Source organism: Paralichthys olivaceus, chromosome 10 (assembly GCF_024713975.1).
Source record: "Paralichthys olivaceus isolate ysfri-2021 chromosome 10, ASM2471397v2, whole genome shotgun sequence".
NCBI lineage: Eukaryota > Metazoa > Chordata > Actinopteri > Pleuronectiformes > Paralichthyidae > Paralichthys > Paralichthys olivaceus.
The window spans coordinates 22,431,787-22,444,779 of record NC_091102.1 but is presented as its reverse complement, the minus strand read 5'-3'; the positions used below and the strand labels follow the sequence as shown (position 1 = coordinate 22,444,779).

General features: G+C 42.6%; 1 pseudogene; it reads left to right on the top strand.

Moving 5' to 3' along the window:
- The first annotated feature begins 9,154 nt into the window (after nucleotides 1-9,154).
- LOC109637334 (uncharacterized) lies at nucleotides 9,155-10,832 on the top strand (annotated as a pseudogene).
- Nucleotides 10,833-12,993: the final 2,161 nt, after the last annotated feature.

The following is a 12,993-nucleotide window of genomic DNA, read 5'->3' as shown; positions in this document are numbered from 1 at the left end:
CCATCCCCTACACACCAGGGCCAAACAGTAGCAGCTTGTTGCCAGAGAAAGCTCTGTGTGCACCAAGATCCTGCTGGGCTGGGCCTCTTCAATTGCTCCTCTACCCTTATGGGAGTAATCCTGGTTTGGCAGTGCACTAATAACGTGATTCTAAATGTTTAGAGGACTGGGACTAATCTGTACCTGTCAGGCCCTGTCTACTTTATTAGCAGGGGAGAATGGAAAGAGGTAGACACAAAAGACAATAGTGGGAAAAGGGAGTTTGAAATGTGATGGACAGTAAGCACAAATTGAAACAGAATGAAGCACAGATTTCTGTAATAGGATGGGCTGCTGCTGTAATGAGCACATTTCTCTTATACATCAACTCAAGGTCAACACTCTCAGCAAGTTGCTGTTGCAAAAGCAGCTCTTAAAAGCCTGGTACTGTATATAAGCAAAGTTTCACACAGAGAGCTCCTAGGAACCACAGCAGATTGTAAAGGACAACAGAAGAGAATACAAAGGCCTTCAAACCATTATGTGACCATGGCTGGCATGTGGTCAATTTTTAAATCCCCATGGTAATTTCTGGAAGACAAGACTAATACACAATATAGAGCTTTTTTTTTTTTTTTTTAAATTCTACTCTGATACATACATTTGAGGTTGTGTCAATTAGTCCTACCCCCCAGTCTGTGATGATTTGATATGCAGCCATCATTTACAAGTGTGATGGCATGCAAACATGCCACTTCACATGAGACAGAAGGGGAGAGACATAAGGTCAGCATGACCGCTCACCTATAAATCCATGTAATGAAATAGCCTGGTACAGTGGAGTCTCAGCATGTCCCTTTCTCATTGGTTAGCCTGTGGAAAAGGGGACAGGCTACTGATGCTAATCTCTCCCTAACCTGGCACTCATTGTCCTCGACTATTAGATCAGTTACTAAATCCCATCAAATATATTGCCATCTAAGAAGCTCAGAAGCCGGAACAGAATTCGCCACCTGCAGTCGGTGATCATTGAAGCCCTTGATGTGAATACCCTGTTTGTGTCAGTATTAGTGAGGGGAGGAGTCAGTACGGTGCTGAGCCAGGATTAAGGCTGCTGGGAGGCCTATGGGACATATCAACAGGAATGCCACTGCAGAGACTTCACATGACATTAGACGTCTCCTTTTTAAACGATACAATTGTGGACGGGTTTGCAAGGGCACCCAGACATATGGAGCCACAGTATAAAGTAAAGTTATGTGGCATAAATTAAGGTTTAGCAATTTGTCTAACCCATAGATAACACTGGTTTTAGCTTCCTGGCAATTTACTTAGTTTTAAAACCTTGCCAGTATAATTTTACAACTGATCATTACTCATCAACTGATAATTATTATATTCATTTTTCAGCTTAATGTCAATGGAATCCATTAAGCCATTACTTTTCTACTTAGAAAACAGAAAATGCTACTGTTTAGTGTGCATAACAAACTAAAGCTTCTGTTGTAACCTCCACTAAGAAAGTTGTTTGCAATGCTGTTTGTCTTTTAGCAAGATTACACAGTTTATTTTTTCTTTCTTTACTGTAAAGTTTTTTTTTTAAATCTTGAAAAAAACTGATATCAAGGTATGTATGCTAATTATATGATGATACACTGGTTAATCAGCCTGGGCAGAGGTTGTGCCCTTGTGCTGTCATCTTCTGTCGCAGGAGGAATTTGTCATCCAATGCTTAAATGCACTTACGTAAATTCAACAAAGTTATAGTTTCACTCTTATAGGAAAATACAATGAGTCGAGATTAAGTTTCTATTAATACTTTTGTCTTGTTCTTCACTTTAAGTTTTGTTCTCACACAATGGATCAGACAATCACTAGTTTTGATGGGGGAAAATGTCCCCACAATTAGTAAAGCAGAGACCAAGGAACCAGTCCCTAATGTCATATACAAACTAATAACTGGGCTGTCGACGAACAACAACTACTAACAGACTAATTGGCGTAGAGAGGCCATTCATCTTCTTTGCTTCCTCCTCAAGATTGTTCCTCTCTCCCTTTTTCTCCCTACTGTCATCCCCCAATCCCTTCAGTGCTGTTGACTTTAAAGATAAATGTTAAATGGTTTGTATTTATATACAGCTTTTCTCATCTTGATAACCACTCAATGTGCTTTACACTACAGTTTGCCATCTACTAGCAGCACTTTTTTGTTCTATGGGTCAATTCGGGGTTCAGCATCTTACCCAAGGACACCGCATGCTGATCGAAAGACTGGAGATTGAACTGCCAACTGGTTGGACGACTACCGCTCTACCCCTTAGCCTCAGCCACAGCTGCCCAAGATGTTGATTCAATTCAAATATAATTAAATATAATTATATAATTAATGAATTATAATTATCATAATAATAGTAGACAATAATATGAACAGTTGAATCTGTAACTACAGCTAACATTGATGTCACAGTGTCCCAGAGAACACTTCAACTCCAATGCAGAAAGGTGAGACGTTAAAACAACTGGAAGCAAGGAAATAACATTTTCAGGTCGTCCTTTCAAAATAACCACAAATGATGCATAAACACCCAGTAAATCAAAGTGTTGTCAGATTCTTTGCCTTTTCCTCCGGCAGTGTCCATTTAGCTCAGTGTAGAGCAGATCTTGATGAGGAGGAGCAGGCTCTTAGTCACAGTAAAAAAATCTGATCACTTTTTCTAACTGCCTTTTATCACTCTTCAGCCCTCAACCAAGAGAGTGAATGTCTCTGATTATTCTGGCCTGTTTAAATTTATGAGAGAATAAATCAGCGTTCACTTACACACATCACTATATGCTCTCTAAACTTATCCTAACCTCCAGCAAACACTGTGAGACTGAATGGAGTTGGCATACGTCCATCCACAGCACTATCATCTCAGCCTAAACCTGCACCACGTTTATCATCTCTGCACCTAGTGCCAAGTTATTACAGTGGGTGGAGACACAATGCAGTTATGATAATGGGGCTCAGACAGTGGAGAGGATAATTGCATACTTTTTGGATGAACATGACTTGACATCAGGAATAGAGTCCCAGTCCCACATCTGCTGCTCATCACTCAATCCCCATGTGGGTGTTTTCTACCCAAATGGTAGAACTCTGATGGAGGAGATGACGATCACGTCTGCATCAGATCTGTGACATGAAGAGGAGCTTTTATCAATTTGAGGGTTTAAACTCTTTTTCTGATTTGTGTGCGTTTGCCTGTGTGTGTCTCTGCAATGAAAAACCAACAGCTGTGAATGAAATCTCCCACAATAACAACAAATTATCATCATAATGGAGCGGGAGTCAACACAGGATGAGCGGGAAAAAATCTGGCTCTGGTGTGGCTGGTGAAAGGCTGTCTCTAGTACACTTGCGCCCCCAGTCTGTTTCCTTTGATTCAGCATTGAAGGGAAAAGCCATTATTCAACCCCAGGAAGGCAGGACACCATCGGAGTGAAGAATGTCCTCCATCATTTTCCACAGGAGCAGGACAGATTAGTTTGTTACACCACTCACTCTCTATGTCACAGACTGACGAGTTAAACTATAGCGTGAGTCTCCTTGTCCGACTCAGCAGAGAGGTTGTCTGGAGCAGATAAGGATGAATTAGTTGTCATTCGCTAATCATGTTACGGTTTGTTTTATGAGGCTTTGAAGGGCTTGGCAGAGGAACATGATTTTACTGTTGCTAATTGAAAAAAACAAAAACGTTCTGCTGTTGTTTTTGATTTGATATTGTACCAGGCTCCAGGCATGATGGCTGTATTCAGCAGAGTGCTGTGGTGCCTGAATAGTGCATGCCAGGGTTCGATCCTCTCTTTAGACAAAGCGACAGTAGCAGCTAAGCTAGTTCACAATTATTCCGACTTCTTTATTTTACATTTTGTTGTGTTGCAGCCTTATGCAGTATTTCCTCAAGCAATTCAAGTGAATATCTACACGTGAAAACAGTATTTTACATTTTCATTTGCACATTCATTAAAAAAAGGAAATAGTTAAATATTACATTGACATAAGAAATCAAAATCTGTCCTCAGTAGGTGGGTGAAGCACCTCTCGTATTTGCCCACCTAGATTTAAAGATTTTCTGCCATATTTCTCTGCAGATCCTCTGTCAGTTGAAATTAATCAATGGAAAGTCATTTTGAGGTCTCCTCAGAGATGCTCAGTGGGGTTCAAGTCAGGGCTCAGGCTGTGCCACTCAAATACATTCACAGAGCAGTCCCTAAGCCACAATTGTGTTGTCTTGGCCACTTGCTTTGAGTCACTGGGCCGTATTTACCAACTTCTTAAACACACTTCTGCAAAAAAAATATTTAAATTAAGATGACAGGTTCCAGTGAATGTTTGAATGTTAAATGTTTAAATTGCAAATAAGTATTAATTTATTTAAGTGTCTCAGAGAATTTAAATACATTGACATGTTGAAGAGGAGAACATTTATTCTCAAAAAGAGTTACTCATCTTTAGGTTTTACACACTGGTGTTTACCTATTTGATTAAACATTTTGTCCAGTTGTATCCTATTCATTCTGCAGTTTATTTCTGATTCTGAGATGACTCAGGAGATGCAGTCACACTACATGGTGCGCACTGCACCCAGGTCTGTGGGTGCACCACACAGCGAGCCTGACCCGACGGGCATTCTGCTTTTTTGTGTGTGAACCAGACCCGAGTCTGACGCAGTTAATGTGGCTGCACTGATTTTGTGTTAACGTGTCCCTGACACGGATGGTTATTGCATTTTTTTCAACATCACAGGCTTGTGTAGAGAAAAAAATCCGCCCAGTCAATTTAAAACATTTTTAAAACATTTTGTCTGAACACCTGATGCGGTGCGGTCTTGCTTGGCTCAGTTATCAACTGATGCTCAACTCAGGGTTCACCTGCAGGGAAGTGAAGATTTTCATGTCGACATTTTTGATTTCTCTGTCCACAAGGCACTACAGTCTCATGCCCTTTCATGGGCATTAGCGGGGTGTTTACCTATGCTAATTAGGAGCTTACAAAGACATGGCATTCATCATTTAACATCATTCTGCAGTTTAAGAACACTAAGAATCTGCCCTAGAGTTTTCTGAGAAAATGTCTTAAGAGCGAATGTAAGATAAATCTCAAGAATATATTAGTCAATGAGGTCTATTGTCCTGTTGGAAGGTTTGTGGGCCAGGTTTCCCATGAGGTTTTCTCTTTTACTTTGCCTCCATCAATACTTTGCTTCAACCCTGACCAGAGTTCCTGTACTTAACACTGGAAAACACCCCATGATTCTACCACCACCTTGTGTCACTGCTGGAGTAATCAGTGGTGCCTGATTCTCTTCAGACATGACATTTCTAATTGAGACCAAACAGTTTAATCATATATTTATCACCCCAGGGAGGAGCTTTTACTTGTTTTTTTGCAAACTCATTCTTTCATATGTCTGTCACTGTGCAGAGTATCCCATCTGGCCACTCTGCAGGCAGCTCCCTCAACTGCCTGGCTTGGTTTTTGATATCATTTGTATTGTCAGCTGTGACATCTTATGTAGAATGTGTATGTCTATCTAAATCAGGCCAAGTCTTTTGGATTTACTTGTGGACTTCAACCGCGGTGTATGGATGGTCCAGTTAAATATGAGACACCTGAGCTAACATACATATCTAATCAGTTGTATTGTCATTAGGACATTTTGCGTGTGGATTGATGAGCATAAATAAATTTAAATTATTTTAGCTGCAGATTTACAAAATGTAAAAAAAGTGAAAGGGTCTGACTAATATCTGAACACACTGATTGTAGCGCACTTGATATTTCAATATTTCTTCTTTGTCTCCCTTAAAAAAAGGCCAAATAATATTTTTTACTGGCGGGCTGGACATTTACTAGGAGCACCATTATGACAGCGAATAAACAAAGTAAGGCTAATTTCTGCAGGGGTATAAATGCCATGGCAACAGCACACACTGGCTTACGGTTTTCCTCTTGGAAACTGGACTGAAATCAGTTCTCAGCATTACTCATAACTCAAGCCAATCTGAATAAGACTCCAGCGTGTTGCAAAATAAGACAAAAAACTAAAAAGAAGTAAAGGCTCCCTTCTCTCTTCATCCTGAAAAAAGACACATTAAATGTGATGGCATCACATGGCACCGTTTTTTATGGTTCTAGAGAACAATCCTCGGCCCCCTGATGATTTTATTGCCACTGTATCACTTTCAGTGGTACACGTGTGGGGGGCTGTCTTTTTGTTCTGAGGGTAGCTGCAGCTTTGTGCTGCAGGTGAAGGATATGGGCCCTGACTTTCTCAGACAATTCCAACCTGTGTATGAACAAAGGCCAGGCCTCAGCTCTGCTGGGTCCTGTTGGAGCGCTTTATTTACAGCTGAAATATTGAGATGCTCTTTGCCTGAATGTAAAAAGAAAAATGCTCAAGAGGGAATAAAAAAAAACGAGGCCATGACTACAAAATAGAATTCCCTGCCGGTTTTACCTCTGCCAAGTGCATTCTTTTTCATACTGAAATGAGTGGGGAACAAAATGGGGAGGCATCACAAAGGAACAGCACCTGCATGTGTGATTATAAATTAAAGGACCATACCAGTGAATTTGCATGTTTAAGCCAAGTAACGACCATAACCTTTACAACTCCAGTCCCGTGTGCCCCTTTGTGAGCATGCAGCCATATTTTAGCTTTCGATAAATATATCACTAAAAGATGATCTTCCCAGTCGACACACCGAGTGAGCCTGGACAACTTCACAATCATCAGGTCCGATTATTTTGGCATTAGTGAGTAAAGACTGAAACAAATGTCATTATTTTTATTTTTGCATAAAGTTTTGAAGAGAGTTGCAATATTTTTCAAATATTTAAAACCATGGGGCAGTCAGGAATCACTGGCCTACAGGGTAAACTCCAAGATGTGTAGCAGCGGACTATCAGGCAGTTTGCAATGTGGAGCTGTCGGCGCACAAATGGAGGCATAAGCAATATTGAGGAAAGGAACAGTGTAATGTTTATCACTCTTAGTGACCATGACAAGCTAACACTTATTAAAGCTGGCCCAGAGGCACTTCACTTTGGCCATAATGTCTCGTCAATGACAGTTAATGCCACCGCAGATGGTCTTGTTAAAAAGCTTTTTAATCAGTTGAGCAAGGGGAAAAAAGCACACCCATTCATTTCTCAGCTCTAACCTAGATTCCAACTAATGAAAAACTGATTTCCATCCAGGTACGTGAATATTAATAGCTGTCTAGAATTCTCCTTACAGCTGCAGATGAACTAAAAAACCTTTAAACCTGTACTGAAGTGGGAAGAGTAATGCTTCATTTTTAGCACATAACATTCCCTCTTGCAACCGGCCAGTGTTGCTGTCAGTGCTTTGTCATTTTCTCTCTACCTGGAAGACACTTGTCATGGCCTCGACTCCCCTCTCAGACAAACTCACAGGGCTGCATTGTCACAGCGTCATTCAACAGGCATGAAAACCAGAGAGAGAAAGGGGTGAAGGAAACCACTCCTGTGCTTCCATGCATTCCTCCTATTTGACTAGTCTTTGGTGTGAAACCGCTCAATATTCTGGGTTTGGAGCAGCTACTCTCTCAGATCAGTGGAGACTGAATAGATTAAGTCAAGGCCTATGCTGAGGCATGGTTGAAATGCAAATAATTTCAGCACCTGCTGAAGCCAGAAGAGAATTTATTTCTCCCTTTTTTCTTTCTGACCAGTACACAGGTTCTACCTGGGGCAGAGTGGAAGCACTGGATAGATTCACAATGCATATTCCATATGTACATACAGTTAATCTAGTGAACATTAACACAAATTAAACACACCCATTAGGCTATGGAGTTAAATAACAAAGAAACACTGTGCATCGCCATACTGTGAATACAGTTCTGATCATATTACTTTAGCATTACACAACCATTTGGTTGTACTTGATATGCCAGGGTCTCTGTCAAATGTAAAGAAGTGCATTCATTATGATAGTACCATGTCCAGCTAGATTCAATGGAAAGTTTAGAGCCACATTAGAAATACTGCTCTACTCCTGTCAACATTGATATACTGTTTCCATGTGGTGCTTGAAGGAGACTTAAAGTTAGACTGGTTACCCTGGTGAGACACAGGAGGAGCTAGGCCTGGAGTCCACCAACAGTGCCAAGAGCCCCCAGGTGACATTAGCCTCAGGTCCACGCAGAGTAACAGAACATCTTCTCCCAAGGTGTGGCTGAAGGTCGGATGTCTGATCCCCAGTCTTCCCATCTGCATGCCAAAGTGTCCTTGGGCAAGATGCTGAACCCTGAATTGCCCCATAGAACAAAAAAGTGCTGCTAATAGATGCACTGTATGAATGGGTGTGTGAATGGTAGTGTAAAGCTTTGAGTGGTCATCAAGACTAGAAAAGCTCTATATAAATATAACCATTTACCATTTACCAAGATTACTCCACAGGCTCTGGAGGATGCTATAGGTGATCTGGAGGAGAGGCACGGTAACTCATCAGTGGAGGAATGCAGAGGGGGTGTGGATTCCAAGGAAGAAAACTCGCAGAGCATTCATGTTGTTCAAGTTGTTTGACTGCAGCCTGAGAGACACAGAATCCATTTAAGGCAACCAAGCATCAGGCATCACGAGCTTGAAGCCTGTCTAGCTGCAGTGGACTGGTTTGGCCTACCTGGCAAGTCAATCAATCAATCAAATGTATTTATATAGCACGGTATCACAACAAACAGTTGTCTCAGGGTGCTGCACAAAGGTCCAAGATCTTAAGAAACACAAAATCTAACTTGTTCCACATCGAGCAAGCATGAGCAACAGCGGGGAGGAAAAACTCCCAGGTGGATGAAAAACTCCCAGGTGGAAGAAAAACTCGCAGGTGAAAGAAACCTCCGGCAGAACCAGGCTCGGTGTGGACGGCCTCTGCCAGGACCGGTTGGGGTGATGGAGAAATAACAAGTAATATAGGGGAACAAAAGGAAATAAAGGGGAATCCCCACATGGACGTTTGCATGGTCTTCCAAGGGCGCGTTGGTCCCCCCGGGCACTCCTGCCTCCCTCATGGTTCAACATGCAGTTGACCATGCAGTAGTAGGACCCATGGCTCCAGAGGTGGGAGATCCTCAGGTGAGAGTGCTGGTGGTTGCGTGACCCTCCATGTCGGCCCTGCGAAAGACCGGCAACCTCACTAGGTCCATCCCTCATCAGGACCCGAGCCAGGACGGGCTCCGGAGAGCCGCACAGTATGGACCAAGGACGGGAGGAGAAGACCCAAGGAGTTTGAGATATGTAATAAGATATAACAAAATTAACCAGGCAGAGGGTGAAGAAGAGAGAGGAAGATAGAAGGTGCTGGTGATCCCCCAGCAGTGTAGGCCTATAGCAGCATAGCTATGGATGACTATGGTTCAGGGTTGAGCTAAAAGCTTTATCAAAAAGGAAGGTTTGAAGGCTAGCCTTAAATGTAGAGACTGTGTCTGCCTCCCTCACTGAGAGTGGGAGCTGGTTCCAAAGGAGAGGAGCTTGGTAACTAAAAATTCTACCACCCATTCTACTCTTAGTAACTCTAGGCACTACAAGGAGTCCAGAGTTTAGGGAGCGAAATGGTCTGTGGGGACAGTAAGGGGTTAAGAGCTCTTTAATATATGATGGGGCCTGATTGTTGAGGTGGATTTACGAACATGGCATCCTCCCACAGATTCTCTGGCCCCTCTTGGTCTATGAGATCCCATTCTCTACAAACGAGGGCACTGAGAGGAGAGTCAGCAGGTTCCTATGGAAGTGGTTGGGACTGCTTTGGAGTGTGAGCAGCATCGCCATGTATGGGCAGAGCAACAAGCTGAAGCTCCCCATCAGCAGCCTGAATGAAGAAATCATGGGGACCCAAACTAGGGAGGTGCTGGAATACAGAGAGTCCTATGACCCAAAAGTCTCCCAGGCTTGTATCGAGGTAAGGACAGGACAGAAGTGGAGAGCACCACAGGCTGTGGATGTTGGTGAGTTAAGGCACAGTTGATGGTGGGCGCAATGTCTCGCAGTAGGTCTGGACTGGGTAGCAGCACAACCCCTCACTACAACAAGGGGAAGGACAGGAGGTCACTGGTCCAGGATGAAATGAGAGTGTCAGTCAAGGAGGAGTGAGCCAGCAGGATGGTTAAAATGCAGCAGCTGGGAGCCTGGACAAGATGGCAGCAAGTGGTGGAGCGTCTCATGGGCCAAGCTTTGTAAAGCAGAGCCCCATCGAATAAAATTACTAATCCAGGCAGATGACGTTGTACCAAGCCCATTCAACTTCTTCTGCTGGTGGAAGGTGGATTCATCAGCTTGCCCTCAGTGCCTGAAGAGAGGGACCCTGGGGCACATCCTGAGCTGGTGTTCGAAAGCCCTGGGGAAGGGGCGCTACTGCTGGCACCATGACCAAGCTCTGATGGCCCAGGTCAGATGAAAGTTGACCTGGGGAAGCAGCTGAAATTCCCAGAAGTTGTTGCCACAACAGCGTTAAGGCCAGTCATGGTGATGATCTCGGAAGCCTCAAAGCAGGTCAGTCTCTTAGAACTCACCGTTCTCTGGGAGAACTGTTTAGAGGAGGCCACAGAGAGGAAGAGGGCAAATATGCTGAGCTAGTCAAAGAATGCTGAAGCAACGGGTGGTGAGCAAGTACAAGCCCATTGAAGTGGGATGCAGAGGGTTCACAGGCCAGTCCCTCTGCAGGGCCTACAACAGGGCAGGCATCACAGGAGCCCATAGGCTAAAGGCCATCGAGGTAGCCACAGACTCAGCAGACGTTGCATCAAGGTGGCTGTGGATCAGAAGAGGAGAGCTGTGGTTGGGATAGCGCTATCTGTACACAAGCCGGGGATTGATCAACCTGGGTTGGGTCGCCTGGGGGAGGGTGTCTGATTGTTGAAAGACTCAAAACACCCAATGACCCTAGGTAACATCATTGACGATGTGTCCAGGTGCATCACAAAGTGATGTATTTCAGTTAGTTTGCTTTTTCAATTTGTTTCCTCTATTGTTTGTTTTTGTGTATGTGTCAGGACACAGGGTTAGAGAGCAGGGGAGAGACAAGCAGTAAATGCCAGAGACAAGAGATGGTGTATGCATTAATGTTATATGCTCCCTAATCATTCAGCTATCAGATAGCCACATCTCAGCCTCTTCTTCCTCTCAGTTTTTTCATCTCTGACTAGTTACCTAACTTTCATTTTCCTTTATTCATTTTTTCTTTCTTTTTTTTTTCCATTAAATTGTTAATGATGCTCCCAGGCTCACATTTAACTTCTTTCAGATGTTTGTTTCTTTTTTGGAGGTAAAGAAAAGTTAGTTCCTGACCTGGGGATCACTGTGTTTGACAAAGTAACTTTAAGTCAGTGGTCGACCTGTTGGCTTTTTTGGAGCTCCTTGATCAGGAAATAGGGCTCATCATGTGACAATAAAGCAGATGACATTAGTCTTGTGATAGCGGCTAAGTTACATGAGGACATTGGTCTTGTGATGGCAGGTAAGTTACAAGAGGACATTGGTCTTGTGATGGCAGGTATTACATGAAGACATTGGTCTTGTGAGAGCAGGTATTACATGAGGACATTGGGATGTCTCAAACAAAGTGCTTGTTGTTCGATTGTTTACCCACATCCTAAAACCCCTGATTCAAAACCTTTTCTGAGAATGGCCTCCTTGATCTTTCCTTGGTCAACAACTGACACGTATTTGGTGACTCTTCAGTTGATGCTGTGGTGGGGATCGCCTGGTATCCATAGACAGCTGTTTCATTCATTCTCCCTGGATCTTTGCCACTTCACTGATGTAGTGTAGCCCCACAGCTGCTGCATATAATCTCTCATATAATTTTATTTACCTGATGTATAAATCCTCACCTTTATATGCAAGAGTTAATGGAACAAAACTGAACACCTCACAAAGGACCAATCACACTATAACAATATTATGACATAAGTTTGTTGCCATGGCATCATGGCCATGCAGTGTAGCCTCCTGTGGTTTTACGGACTGGCATAGATAGGTAAATACAAACATATGAATGAGGATTTACTATTTTACAAAGCAAGAGGGATTTTATTTTTTGTTGAAATCACTGTTGAACCTTTCTACTTTATAAAGCAGATTTCCACTGTCCTCTGCATTGGATCCCTCAGGTAATTCCACTTGACTTTATGTTAGTATGTAACAGGAGCTACTCAAAGGTCCTTACCTCTGCAAGTGTCTTAAGACTTAAAAATGTCAGTGTAAAGAGGAGACCTAGTTCTAAAAATGTAGCTTGCATTAGAGGGTTACACTTGAAAATAAAAAGTAGCTAAAAGCAAAGTAAGAAAATATACCTACATTAGAATGCTGTTCCATCACAGAACATTTATTATACTTTATTTTTCAGTGCATTTATGTGTTTATGTTATGTGTTGGTGTGACAACCATATATATATATATATATATATATATATCATGGGCCCTCTGACATTTGCTTCCTTCATATTTCTGTCTCATTTTTCTCATCCCAGTGTAAGCTTGTTGTACATTGCTGAGTGTGTCATCGGGTTAAACAACTTCTCAGGTGGGCAGAAATGATAATATCTTTGTAAGCTGGTAAATATGAGGTTGAAATACACAAACACACACGCTCCCTCACACACCCCCACAGCTCACATCCAACCAGGTTCCTGACATTATTAAAATGAATGTGCTGGCATTCATTTCTTTGGCACAGAAATCAGGCTCAGAGGTGGAATCAGGGTGCTTCTGTGTTTTGATCCTGATTTTATTTCAATATTTATTTATTTATTTACTCCCATCTCTTCCCCATGTCCATGTGTGCTGTGGCAGATACAGAGGTTGGGTGACAAACAAGGGTGCGTGGAAAAGGGAAGGAGAAATCTTTCTAAATGTCAGTTTGGCAATTTCATTTTCCTGTGAGCCATTAAAAGTTTGTCATTTGGCAATCACACTGTGTCAGGCTTTATTCATCTCCTGAGGATTGC